At 52.2% G+C, this 12,447-nt stretch overlaps 1 protein-coding gene across 7 annotated transcripts in view; it reads left to right on the top strand.

The window, feature by feature from the left end:
* Positions 1–1,237: 1,237 nt before the first annotated feature.
* TMCC1 (transmembrane and coiled-coil domain family 1) overlaps positions 1,238–12,447 on the top strand; it is a 203,057-nt gene continuing 191,847 nt past the window's right edge. For 3 of the 7 annotated variants that reach the window (XM_074957588.1, XM_074957582.1, XM_074957586.1), the window contains exons 1-2: positions 1,238–1,354; positions 11,255–11,498. The gene's annotated coding sequence lies outside the window, so the exon portion shown is untranslated. Of the gene's footprint in view, positions 1,355–11,101; positions 11,499–12,447 lie in introns of those variants that run through there. The other 4 variants (XM_074957584.1, XM_074957585.1, XM_074957589.1 and 1 more) reach the window with 4 other exon arrangements.

Below are 12,447 nucleotides of genomic sequence, written 5' to 3'. Positions count from 1 at the left end.
CATTTTCATTGTCCTCTGCTGGACTCTTTCCAATTTGTCCACATCCTTTCTGTAGTGGGGGGCTCAAAACTGGATGCAATACTCCAGATGTGGCCTCACCGGTACCGAATAGAGCAGAATAATCACTTCCTTCGATCTGCTGGCAATGCTCCTACTAATGCAGCCCAATATGCCATTAGCCTTCTTGGCAACAAGGGCACACTGTTGACTCATATCCAGCTTCTCGTCCACTGTAATCCCCAGGTCCTTTTCTGCAGAACTGCTGCTTAGCCAGTCAGTCCCCAGCCTGTAGCGGTGCATGGGATTCTTCCATCCTAAGTGCAGGACTCTGCACTTGTCCTTGTTGAACCTCATCAGATTTCTTTTGGCCCAATCCTCCAATTTGTCTAGGTCACTCTGGACCCTATCCCTGCTCTCCAGCTTATCTACCTCTCCCCACAGCTTAGTGTCACCCACGAACTTGCTGAGGGTGCAATCCATCCCAGCATCCAGCTCATTAATGAAGATGTTGAACAAAATCGGCCCCAGGACTAACCCCTGGGGCACTCTGCTTGATACTGGCTGCCAACTAGACATGGAGCCGTTGATTACTACCTGAGGAGCCCGACAATCTAGCCCCCTTTCTATCCACCTCATAGTCCAGACATCCAGGCCATACTTTTTTAACTTGCTGGCAAGAATACTGTGGGCTCACAGTATCATCCCTGGCCCCACCCCAGAGCCCGCACCCCCAGCCGGAGCCCTCACCCCCTCCCGCACCCTGTGAAAATGAGGGAGTGAGGGTGAGGGAGAGCAAGGGACAGAGGGCGGGGGCTGCAGTGAGCAGGGGCAGGGCCTCGTGGAAGGGGCGGGGCAAGCGCGGGGCAAGGATGTTCGGTTCTGTGCCATTAGAAAGTTGGCAACCCCAGCGCTGGGCTCGTCCAGGTTGTAGTTTTTAGTCCTTGGCTTCCGTGTTGAGTGGCGAATGATGCCGAATGACGGTTGACGCTGGATGACAGGATGACTAGAAGTTGACTGTATGACAGGAGCACCCCTCCTCCTTCAGTCAGGTGGGGCCAAATTCACACCTGGGAACCCCCCTCAACCCAAATCTCCCATAAGGGGGGGGGGGCTCCCACGAGGGGCGGGGCTTGCGCTGATTTGGGGAAAGGGCTCCGCCCACTGTTGGGGGGCGTGTCCTGAGCTGGCCCAGCCCGCTGACGTCACAGTGCGTGACCTATCTCGTTGTCTGCGTGGTGACGTAGCGCGTTGCAGTGGGGCGGGACGGTTGGTGGTGGCGGCGCCGGGAGCTGGGAATGGGGCAGCCGCCGCCAGAGCAGCCGGGGACCGGGTGCCGCTTCCCGCCCCTAAGCCGGTAAGTGGCCCCTTCCCGCCTCCGGCTCCAGGGGCTGTGGCTTCGCTTGCGCCCCCGGGGCCCTTCCACACCCCCGCCCCGGTTCCCGATCTCCCCTCCGCCCCCCCTCTGCTCCCCTTCCACCTCCCCCCGGGCCCGAGTTCCCCTCCGCCCCCCCTCTGCTCCCCTTCCACCTCCCCCCGGGCCCGATCTCCCCTCCGCCCCCCCTCTGCTCCCCTTCCATCTCCCCCCGGGCCCGAGCTCTCCTCCGCCCCCCCCCCCCCCCCCGCTCCCCTTCCACCCCCCCCGGGCCCGAGCTCTCCTCCGCCCCCCCCCCCGCTCCCCTTCCACCCCCCCCGGGCCCGAGCTCTCCTCCGCCCCCCCCCCCGCTCCCCTTCCACCCCCCCCGGCCCGAGCTCTCCTCCGCCCCCCCCCCGCTCCCCTTCCACCTCCCCCCGGGCCCGAGCTCCCCCCCGCTCCCCTTCCACCTCCCCCCGGGCCCGAGCTCCCCCCCGCTCCCCTTCCACCTCCCCCCGGGCCCGAGCTCCCCCCCGCTCCCCTTCCACCTCCCCCCGGGCCCGAGCTCTCCTCCGCTCCCCTTCCACCTCCCCCCGGGCCCGAGCTCTCCTCCGCTCCCCTTCCACCTCCCCCTGGGCCCGAGCTCCCCTCCGCTCCCCCCCCCGCTCCCCTTCCACCTCCCCCTGGGCCCGAGCTCTCCTCCGCTCCCCCCCCCGCTCCCCTTCCACCTCCCCCTGGGCCCGAGCTCCCCTCCGCCCCCCCCCGCTCCCCTTCCACCTCCCCCCGGGCCCGAGCTCCCCTCCGCCCCCCCCCCGCTCCCCTTCCACCTCCCCCCGGGCCCGAGCTCCCCTCCGCCCCCCCCCGCTCCCCTTCCACCTGCCCCCGGGCCCGAGCTCCCCTTCCACCTGCCCCCGGGCCCGAGCTCCCCTTCCACCTGCCCCCGGGCCCGAGCTCCCCTTCCACCTGCCCCCGGGCCCGAGCTCCCCTTCCACCTGCCCCCGGGCCCGAGCTCCCCTTCCACCTGCCCCCGGGCCCGAGCTCCCCTTCCACCTGCCCCCGGGCCCGAGCTCCCCTTCCACCTGCCCCCGGGCCCGAGCTCCCCTTCCACCTGCCCCCGGGCCCGAGCTCCCCTTCCACCTGCCCCCGGGCCCGAGCTCCCCTTCCACCTGCCCCCGGGCCCGAGCTCCCCTTCCACCTGCCCCCGGGCCCGAGCTCCCCTTCCACCTGCCCCCGGGCCCGAGCTCCCCTTCCACCTGCCCCCGGGCCCGAGCTCCCCTTCCACCTGCCCCCGGGCCCGAGCTCCCCTTCCACCTGCCCCCGGGCCCGAGCTCCCCTTCCACCTGCCCCCGGGCCCGAGCTCCCCTTCCACCTGCCCCCGGGCCCGAGCTCCCCTTCCACCTGCCCCCGGGCCCGAGCTCCCCTTCCACCTGCCCCCGGGCCCGAGCTCCCCTTCCACCTGCCCCCGGGCCCGAGCTCCCCTTCCACCTGCCCCCGGGCCCGAGCTCCCCTTCCACCTGCCCCCGGGCCCGAGCTCCCCTTCCACCTGCCCCCGGGCCCGAGCTCCCCTTCCACCTGCCCCCGGGCCCGAGCTCCCCTTCCACCTGCCCCCGGGCCCGAGCTCCCCTTCCACCTGCCCCCGGGCCCGAGCTCCCCTTCCACCTGCCCCCGGGCCCGAGCTCCCCTTCCACCTGCCCCCGGGCCCGAGCTCCCCTTCCACCTGCCCCCGGGCCCGAGCTCCCCTTCCACCTGCCCCCGGGCCCGAGCTCCCCTTCCACCTGCCCCCGGGCCCGAGCTCCCCTTCCACCTGCCCCCGGGCCCGAGCTCCCCTTCCACCTGCCCCCGGGCCCGAGCTCCCCTTCCACCTGCCCCCGGGCCCGAGCTCCCCTTCCACCTGCCCCCGGGCCCGAGCTCCCCTTCCACCTGCCCCCGGGCCCGAGCTCCCCTTCCACCTGCCCCCGGGCCCGAGCTCCCCTTCCACCTGCCCCCGGGCCCGAGCTCCCCTTCCACCTGCCCCCGGGCCCGAGCTCCCCTTCCACCTGCCCCCGGGCCCGAGCTCCCCTTCCACCTGCCCCCGGGCCCGAGCTCCCCTCCGCCCGCCCCCCCCCGCCCCCGGGCCCGAGCTCCCCTTCCACCTGCCCCCGGCTCCCCTTTTTCCACCCCGCCCCCCCGGGCCCGAGCTCCCCTCCCACCTGCCCCCGGCTCCCCTTTTTCCACCCCGCCCCCCCGGGCCCGAGCTCCCCTCCGCTCCTCCTGCTCCCCTTTTTCCACCCCGCCCCCCTCCGGGCCCGAGCTCCCCCCCAGAGCCTGAGCTCCCTCTCCGTCCCGTCCCCTGCAGCCCAAGCTTCCCTCCCGACCTCCCCTGGGGCCCTTACATCTCCCCCGGGGCCCAAGTTCCTTTCGGTTCCCTCCTGCTCCACTTGTTCCCTGGGGTCCTTCTGTCCCCCTGAGCTCCCCTTCTATCCCCCCTGCTCCTCTTCCTTATATCTGGGGCCCAAGCTCCCCTTCTGTCCTCCCCTGCTCCTCTTCTGTCCTGAGCTCCCCTCTGTCCCTCCACCACCACCCCGGGGCCCTTACATCCCCCCTGAGGTCCCCTTCTGCCCCCCTGCTTTCCTTCGGTCCCCCCTGGGGCCTGAGCTTCCCCCCAACCCCCCTGGGACCCTTACCTCTTCTCCGGGACCCGAGCTCCCTCGGTTCCCTCCTGCTCCACTTGTTCCCTGGGGCCCTTCCATCCCCCCCTCCCCCGGGGCCCGAACTGCCCTTCCGTCCCCCCAAACTATCCTTCTGTCCCCCCCAGGGCCTGACCTCCCCTCCATCCCCGCCCCCGCCACCCTCCACTTATTCCACAGGGCCTGGAGCCCATGCTCTGCTCTGTCTTTGTCACAGAATCGCTCTGCCCTTTCTCCTCCCCAGGGCTGAGCACTCGCATTTCTCTTCCTTTTGGGGGTTGAATCTACTTCTTTTCTCTTCCCAGATGGGTGAATTCTTTCCTGGAGGTCACTAATCCCCCTTCCAGCTGGTTGTTACCAGCCTGCACCCTTGCTTGGCCCTAAGGGTCTCTGGTCTCATTGCCCCAAAATTAAGTGTCTGCTCTGGAGTGGGGGAGGAACAGGCCTTTCATCCAGTTGGAGGAGGGGGAGGATGTCTGGGGGGGAAAGTAGTGAGTCAGAGGGAGGGAGCAACCTCTCAGTATTGGGGTAGGGGGATGTGCCCCCTCAGCATTATTAATCAGATCCTGGAATAGTTTAATGTCACTGCCTCTTCTCCCTTAAATCTGTTGTTCAAACTGGCTCTTCTAATCCTACCCCACTGTGTTTCCTGCCATTGGAAACAACTTGTCTCTGCTCTTGCTTTCCAGGGTGGAATACCCATAGCAAGAATCGAATGCTTTAAATGGGCAGAGGAAAAAATGGGACTGTGCAAGGTTGTTTTGTTGTTAAACGTCAACTGAGACTGTTTGTATCATCAAGTTTCAGCATAAACGTGCTGGGCAGCGACTTTCTTGTTTGTCATCTCCTTTTTTGGGAGGGGTTGTTTAAAAAAAAAAAATCTGTGCTTGACACCTTTATGTTTTGGAGCTGTCTTGAATTTCGCAATGAAGGGAGTGAATAAGGCTGGGGGGAGTAGGAGGAGGAGAACTGTGCGTCAGATGCTAGTGTAGGTGAATCTAAGGAAAAGCAAGGGCTCCTTATACTCAGCAGTGGATTATGGATGTGGTTCAGAGAGTGGAAGTAACTGGTGGGGGCAGAGTTTCTGAGCTCCACCTTCTCTAGCTAATAGTTGAAAAGTAGTGACCTTTGTGTGTCAAACTGGGCTTTGCTATGCCTTTGTAAAAGATGCTGCTTAAATCTACAGGAAATTTGAATACTTTGTGGGCCTTCAGTGCCAATGGTGATGCTGTGGTATCTTCAGATACTGTAGCAGCAACAGTTCTGCAAATGCCTAGATAACATGTTTTGGTTATTTGGCTTTTTTCCAGCTTCGTGACAATTTCTGATTTCACTGGTTTTAGTATGGGCTAGTCTACACTTGGCAGCGCTTTAGTGTGGCTCTAAAAAAACCCACCTCCACGACTGTGCTCCCAGTGCTGGTGCACTATCTACACTGGCACTTTACAGCGCGGAAACTTGCTGCGCTCCAGAGGCCGGGGGGGGGGGGGGGGGAAGTTCTTCACACCCCTCAGCGAGAAAGTTGCCGTGCTGTAAAGTGCTGCTGTAGACAACCCCTAATTAAATGCTACATGCGGGTATGTCCATTCCCCTCTCTGCTGTTAACTATATTTCTTGTGTAAGAAGTTGAGTACTGAATGGAGTCTCACTTAATATATTGGTAGTCATCAAGGAATTAAAAAAATAGGCTGTAATTGTTTTAAAAATCACTTTCAGGGAAGGGATCAAGCATGAAAGACAGTTGTTTCAGCACACTGAATGTATAAAGATATTAGGAAAAACAACGAGGAGTCCTTGTGGCACCTCCTCGTTGTTTTTGCTGATACAGAGTAACACGGCTACCACTCTGAAATATATTCAGGTTAGAATAGGCTGTTGGCAGTTTTAACTATTGTGTATGGCTGCAATGACGCACGTAACACCTTAAACACATGATGTATCAAGTGTTTTCTGACAGATCTGAAAACAAGGTTCCTGCTTCAGAGAGTTTACGGTTCCACAGTCAAAAACAAAACATGGGAGCAACAGATCATATGTAGTAGGTTGAGGAATCATTGGCACTGACAGGCAGCAAAGGGAGGATTTGAGTTTGTGGAGATTTGGAGTAGGAGGAGGCTGCATGGTCGACAGGAAGTAGAAGGCTGTTGCACATACTGTATAGGGTGACCGCATGAGTGAAGGTGTGAACACCCGAGTGGAAACGGGAGAAGGAGAGAGAAGGTTAGGAGAAATGCAGAAGAGGAGAGTAACACTCTACCAGAAATTAAAATATCTGCTTGCTTTGGTAAGTGGGATGCACATACAGAAGGCTAAACCAGCCATTTCAACAGAATGTAAGTTTTAAAAACATTTGTAGCTCTTTCCGTTTCTATAACACTCTGAAAGGGAATGACTGTAATAAGGTCTTCCTGAGTCTGTGAACAGATGATAGTGACCTAATGCTGTCATTGCAGCTTATAGCTCTTTCATGGCATATCTACACTTGCCTCCAGAACGATTGATCCACTGTGGGTCGATTTATCGTGTCTAGCGAAGACGCGATAAATCGAGCACTCTCCCGTCAACTCTGGTATTCCACTGGAGTGAGAAGTATAGGTGGAGTTGACGGGGGAGCGACAGCAGTTGACCTACCGCAGTGAAGACACCGTGGTAAGTAGCTCTAAGTACGTTGACTTCAGCTACGCTATTTTCATAGCTGAAGTTGCGTAACTTAGACCGACGTAGCTCACCCTCCCACCCCCAGTTTAGACCAGGCCTCAAGCTGCTTCAGAGTGCATTAACAAGGTTCACGATAGTGTCACAGTTGAGGAGACAGGGAAATTGAGCTCATCTCTATCTCACTTTGAGGCAGCTTTGAACAGCAGTAAAGCTACTCATGTGGGAGTGGGACATAAAAGGAGGTTAACATAGGTTAGGTAGTAGAGACCATTCCATACACACAAAGCTGGCAGCAGGGGCATAAAAGCATCCACTTCTCCTTTGGAAAGGTTACAAGGGTGATGAAGGAGCAAATCAGCAGACACCATCTACCTTTGCTGTAGCTACCCAACTGATGCTGAATGGTTCTCCTTTTTATTAGTCTGAGGATGGAGTAGGGGCTTCCAGTTTATATCGGACACCTACTGACACCAGGTTGATATGACCTGGTCGGAATCCCAATGCCTCTTTTTTGCTGTGGCATAGCCAAATGTTAAAGTTTGTTCTCTTGCTGGGGTGTTTCTGTTGCTCCCCCTGGGTAGTAGCATTAGTCCCCTGATAGACATCTTTTAAACTATCATACAGTTTTGTTTCTGAGCACCTCCTAATTTAATTACTGTAGTTCGCTGAGCCAATATAATCTGGAAGTGACAAATACATGGAAACAGGTGGAAGATGATCCTTTTTGTCACTGATGCTCCCTGACTGACTAGGCTTGGTGATGAGTCAAACAGGACTCCAAGGCTTCACACTACTTCAATAATAATTAAAAGGGTGTAAAGTTTCCTATCGCAGTGATGGCTGTACATTTTTCAGGCTATACGTTGTATGTTAATTGTAACTTTTTCCAGCTGGAAAAATAGACACAGTATATACTAAAAATACCCAAACTAACTAGTTTTTAGCAAGTATGCTAAAGTCATACATATTTCAAATGCTTCATGTTTCAGATCTACAATAGGTGTGAGTGAATCTCAACTAAGTGTAGTATTTAATTGTTGGATCCTAAGTTACAACTTACATAGGCTGTGGTAGTACCGAAAATGTGCTGGAAGTTTTCCAAACACAGTGGAAGACAAATTCCGAGAGAATTGTTGCACACTATGCAATGCTTACAGATGGGTTAACTGTACTGCTTTGGCTGTCTGTCTCTGAAATTTACACTGTGACTGAGCTTCCTGTTGAAGTGTTCACACTTTAAGTAGTTGAACTTGGTGTTTGTATCTTGCTGTGATCACTTACAGAATAGTGGTTGTTAGGTAAGTCACTGCTGAAAATTGAGTTGAAAAGTAAAACTGATCAGCATCCAAAGTTAAAATTCACTACTTAATTTCTACACTACCTAAGGGTTTCTTCTGATTTCCTAAGGATCTTTTCCTTCTTCCCACTGTTTTCTCTGTCTTGCATATACCCCCTCATTTATGGTCCCATATGTACTCCTGGGGGAATTCTGTGCCATTGTGCACATGCAGAATTCATGTCCCCTGCAGATTTCTTTGCTTCCATGTAGAAAAATGACTTTCTGACAGGGAAGCCGCAAGAGCAGTCATGCACCCCTCCCCAGCAGTGCGGGTGCATCATTTCAGGTGCCCAGAGCAGCCAGCGGAGAGGTAAATCACAGCGGGGTGGGGAGCCCCCGGCCAGTGGCTCTTACCCTGCACCAGGCTCAGCTGCTAATCCCAGCTGGGCTGGTGGTGGGGGAGGTTGGGATTTCCATTTCCCCTGCAAGGAGCAGCTGGACTGGGGCCAGGTTAGCTCCACCCCCAGAAACCTCCCCCAGCTGCAAAAAGCTCTGTGCACACACCCTGCCCCTATCACTCCTCAGCTGCGGGAGAAGAGGGGTCACTACAGGAAGCTGCATCCCTGTCCACCCAACTCCTGTGCATCTGGCCCCCCCTCTCTCCCCTGCACCCAGACCACACCACTGAGCCTCACCCCTTACATCCAGAGCCCCCCTGGATGAGGACCTTCCTGCCAAGCCTCACTCTCCCTACATCCAGACCCCTGCTGAGCCCCCTCACCCCCTGCATCCAGAACCTCCATGCACCCAGATCCCCCTGCAGAGCCCCACCCCGTGCATCTGGACCTCCACCCCTGCACCCAGATCACTCCCTGCTGAGCCCCCCCGACTTGAACCCTCAACCCACTGAGCCACACCCTCTGCATCCAGAGCCCTCGCACCCAGACTGCCCCCTGCACTGGACTACCCCGATGAGCCCCTTGACTCCCACACCACTGAGCCCCAGCCAGCTACACCTGGAACCCCATCCCACCAAGCCCCACTCTCCCAGTATCCAGACCCCCTGCTTCATGAAACTAATTTTATCCCCATCCCCTAACTTCAACCTTTCTCTTATTAGAAATGTCTTATTTCACATACCTTTGCAGATTCACACACATCAGTTAGAGTATTTGTTATAAACCCAAGATTTAGTGGCTGGTAAATCAGCTGTTAGGAAAAAAGGTTTAGAGTTGAAAGTTACTGTAAAAGTTGGCAGCCTGGGAACAGTGATACATGATCCAAAATAAGCTTCTGCGTCAAGTCTATGGTCTAAATGCTTTGTTTAGTATTAAGAAAAATCTAACTGTTTTAAAAAAAACTGGATATTGTCTCTGTACTACAAATCTGTTCAACAAAAAATTAAGAATTTTTAATCCTCAGACTTAATCATGTGGTCAGGAAGGTTAAAATGATAGGTCAGTAATTTATACAAAGAGCATACAGCCAAAGTCTTTCCTGCTTTAGAAAGAAATTTATATCGCCAAGCAATACATAGTAACACTCTTGTATATTCTTCTTGAGTTATTTTCCTTTAACATGCTGCTAGGAGAAAATAAAACAAAACCCAAGGAGGTACCTAGGTACAGAAATTTGTAAATCTATGGTTCAAAGCAAATAAATTCAGTAACAAGACTGAAATTCTTGAGTACTTGTGTGATATGGCATCATATGCTGAGTCTCAGGTCATACCCATGCTGGGACTGACTTCCACTGTTTACTGTTTTACTCAGCAGTATGGACAGTGATTATTTTATAATGTAGTAGGCTATTCCTTAGTATATAATGAGGCTTTTTATAGTATGATTCTGAGGGATTGTATGGAATGGCTGCCCAAGAGCCTGGATCCCTGTTTATGTGGGCTCAATCCTTTAGACATGAAGGAGGAAATGCTTTTAAAACAGTGTGCAGAAAGCTTATCTGTATGTCTGCTTAATGGAAATTATACAGCTGAATCTCTCCCTTTCAGGATAGATTATAAATGAGTTTTCTAAAGGGGAACAATTTTTCCAAAGTAAAATATTTCATCCTATATCTGCTAAATCCTATGGAATATGAACTGAAGCAGTGCTATTTGAGTTGGCACACAGTTCAGTGCCTCAATGGCTTGTTCATAGCTTTGTCAGGCCTCAGTGGTCTGAAACTGACAAATCTCTGGTCATTTTCATGGCTGCTGTCCAGAACCCTAAGGGCAGTCCTGAAAAATAAGTCTCCAGTTTGCTGGTGTTTGGCAGAGCTGATCAGAAACAGATACTCAGGCTATTCATAGGGGGAGAGACTCCAAAAATGGAGATGGCAGAAGAGGAAGGATAGGGGAGACACCCCAACAATTAGAAGCCACTGGTATGGTGAGAGGGTGGGGTAAAAGATAGAATAGTCTCCCAACAGTGGTGTGGAGGGAGACTTGAAATGTATCAGACTAGAAAAGATTAAACCTTTGAGCAGAGTTCAGGGCAGTATGTTAGTAGGAGTCCATACAGCTTAGGTTGAGGACTAAGGGTTGGGCTTTTCACCAGGGTCTCATAAGCATGGATGAAAGACAAGACGCTTTCTTTCTCCTTATTGGGTTCTGACAGGTTTCTGGTAAAACTTTCAAATCTGTAAAAGGGGGGAGGGAGAGGACAAACAAGTTTGATCTGATCTTTCACTTTTAACTTACTATTTAGGATTAGATTTTTTTTTAAAAAAAAAATAGGTGCACATAATTTACATAAGCACTTACCACAGTTACTTTGCAAACAGTATAGTTCTGTGTATTTATGCACATGCAATTATGAACATTTGGGGCCTTGGATTCCTTGAAGCAGAAACACCTTTTTACATGTCCATGAAACAAGGTAGTCTGTGCTATGATGGTAACACAGTCCGTAATAGTTACAAATTCTTGAGGTTTAAAGAACTTTTACTCTTCACCCCCTACTTCACCATCTCTACATTGATAGCTCAAAGTGACTGGCTTGGGTGTTAATTTTAATGGATCCTTTTTCTGTCTTTGATTTCAAATGTGGTGGTGTTTAACAAGGCATTAAGTATCAGGGGTAGCCATGTTAGTCTGTATCCACAAAAACAACAAGGAGTCGGGTGTTGTTTTTAACAAGGCATTGGCACTTACGTCAAAAGCTCAGTGTTCCAAGTAATAGTTAATTCTCTTTCCTCTGCATCAGACTTTTTGACTTAGCAGAGCATGAGTATATGTCTGTGAAACAGCAGCAATCAGCTATTAATGACTTTTCTGTTTCTTGCTATGCTTGTTAATTCCAGCAGGTCTTATTCCTGTACAAAGAAGCATTTTTGTGGAGGTTTGCTCTGAAACTGACCTAAAGTACTAACTACAGCTGTCTACAAATCTAGAAGGCAAATTACCCACACCTCAGACTGTATCCTATTTCCGATGGAATTTATCTCCAACTTCTTTTTAAAATGAAACTTTTTTGAAGATTTTTGGATTATAACTGCGAGCACTTCTATGCAAGAAAAGAAGAGTTAATGTGGTTATTTGTTGGAGGTATGTATGCTTCTTAGCATCATTTTATTTAAAAAAAAAAAAAAAGATAGTGTAAGTCCTAAATAATGCATTTATTTTTAAAAGTGGGAAATAAAACAATGTCACTTGGTTACTAGAGCCAGAAACTGGTGGTGTCACCTTGCAGTGTAGGCAATGAAACACAATTTCAGTTGCACAGGAATTGGAAAGTAAAGAAGCCCTGTAGTAAATTGTTATATAGCTGAACAGAAAGCAAACTCTTGAAACCTGGGCTCCCCCTTGCTGTAGTTAAACAATATTTTTATTTGTGTAGTGGAGGAAAATCAAACTAGAAAGAAAATATGTTCTGACAGGTTTTTTTTCTTTCCTTGGGAAAAAGAACCCTTGACATGCAGTTCTTAAATACATATTGCTAAAATATAAAGAACTTTGGAGAATAAATTGGATGAATGTGCACATGTGCACTGATGCATTACTAGCACCAGAATATCAGAATTGCATTATATGTAAGATGACCTCATTTGAACCTACTGCAGGAATCTTCTAAAGGTTTCTTTCAAAAAAGCGAGTTATTTTGTAGCTGATGTCCTTTATCCACACATTTTCACTCCTTTAACAGTGATTTAGAGCTTTTAATTTTCAGTGTTTTATTAACATAGCTAATCTCTCAGTGCTTCTCTGAGGCAGATGATATTTTCACCATTTTATAGATGAAGACACAGGCATAGAGATGAAAAGTCTTGTCCAAAATCAGAAGGTGTCTGTATTAATGGTGACTAGAACTGGGGCATACCTGATTCATATTCCTTGTGCTAATGCCTTGTCTGTCAACCGTTTAGTCCGAAACAAAATTAAAATACTTTCTATTTCATCCCAAGATCTCAAAGTGCTTTATGAACATTAGTAATCTTCACAGCACCCCTTTGTGAGATAGGTAAATATTATTCTTCTCTTACAGAATTCAACAGGC

This window comes from Natator depressus, chromosome 7, assembly GCF_965152275.1.
Source record: "Natator depressus isolate rNatDep1 chromosome 7, rNatDep2.hap1, whole genome shotgun sequence".
NCBI lineage: Eukaryota > Metazoa > Chordata > Testudines > Cheloniidae > Natator > Natator depressus.
This window is presented reverse-complemented; position numbering and strand designations above follow the sequence as displayed.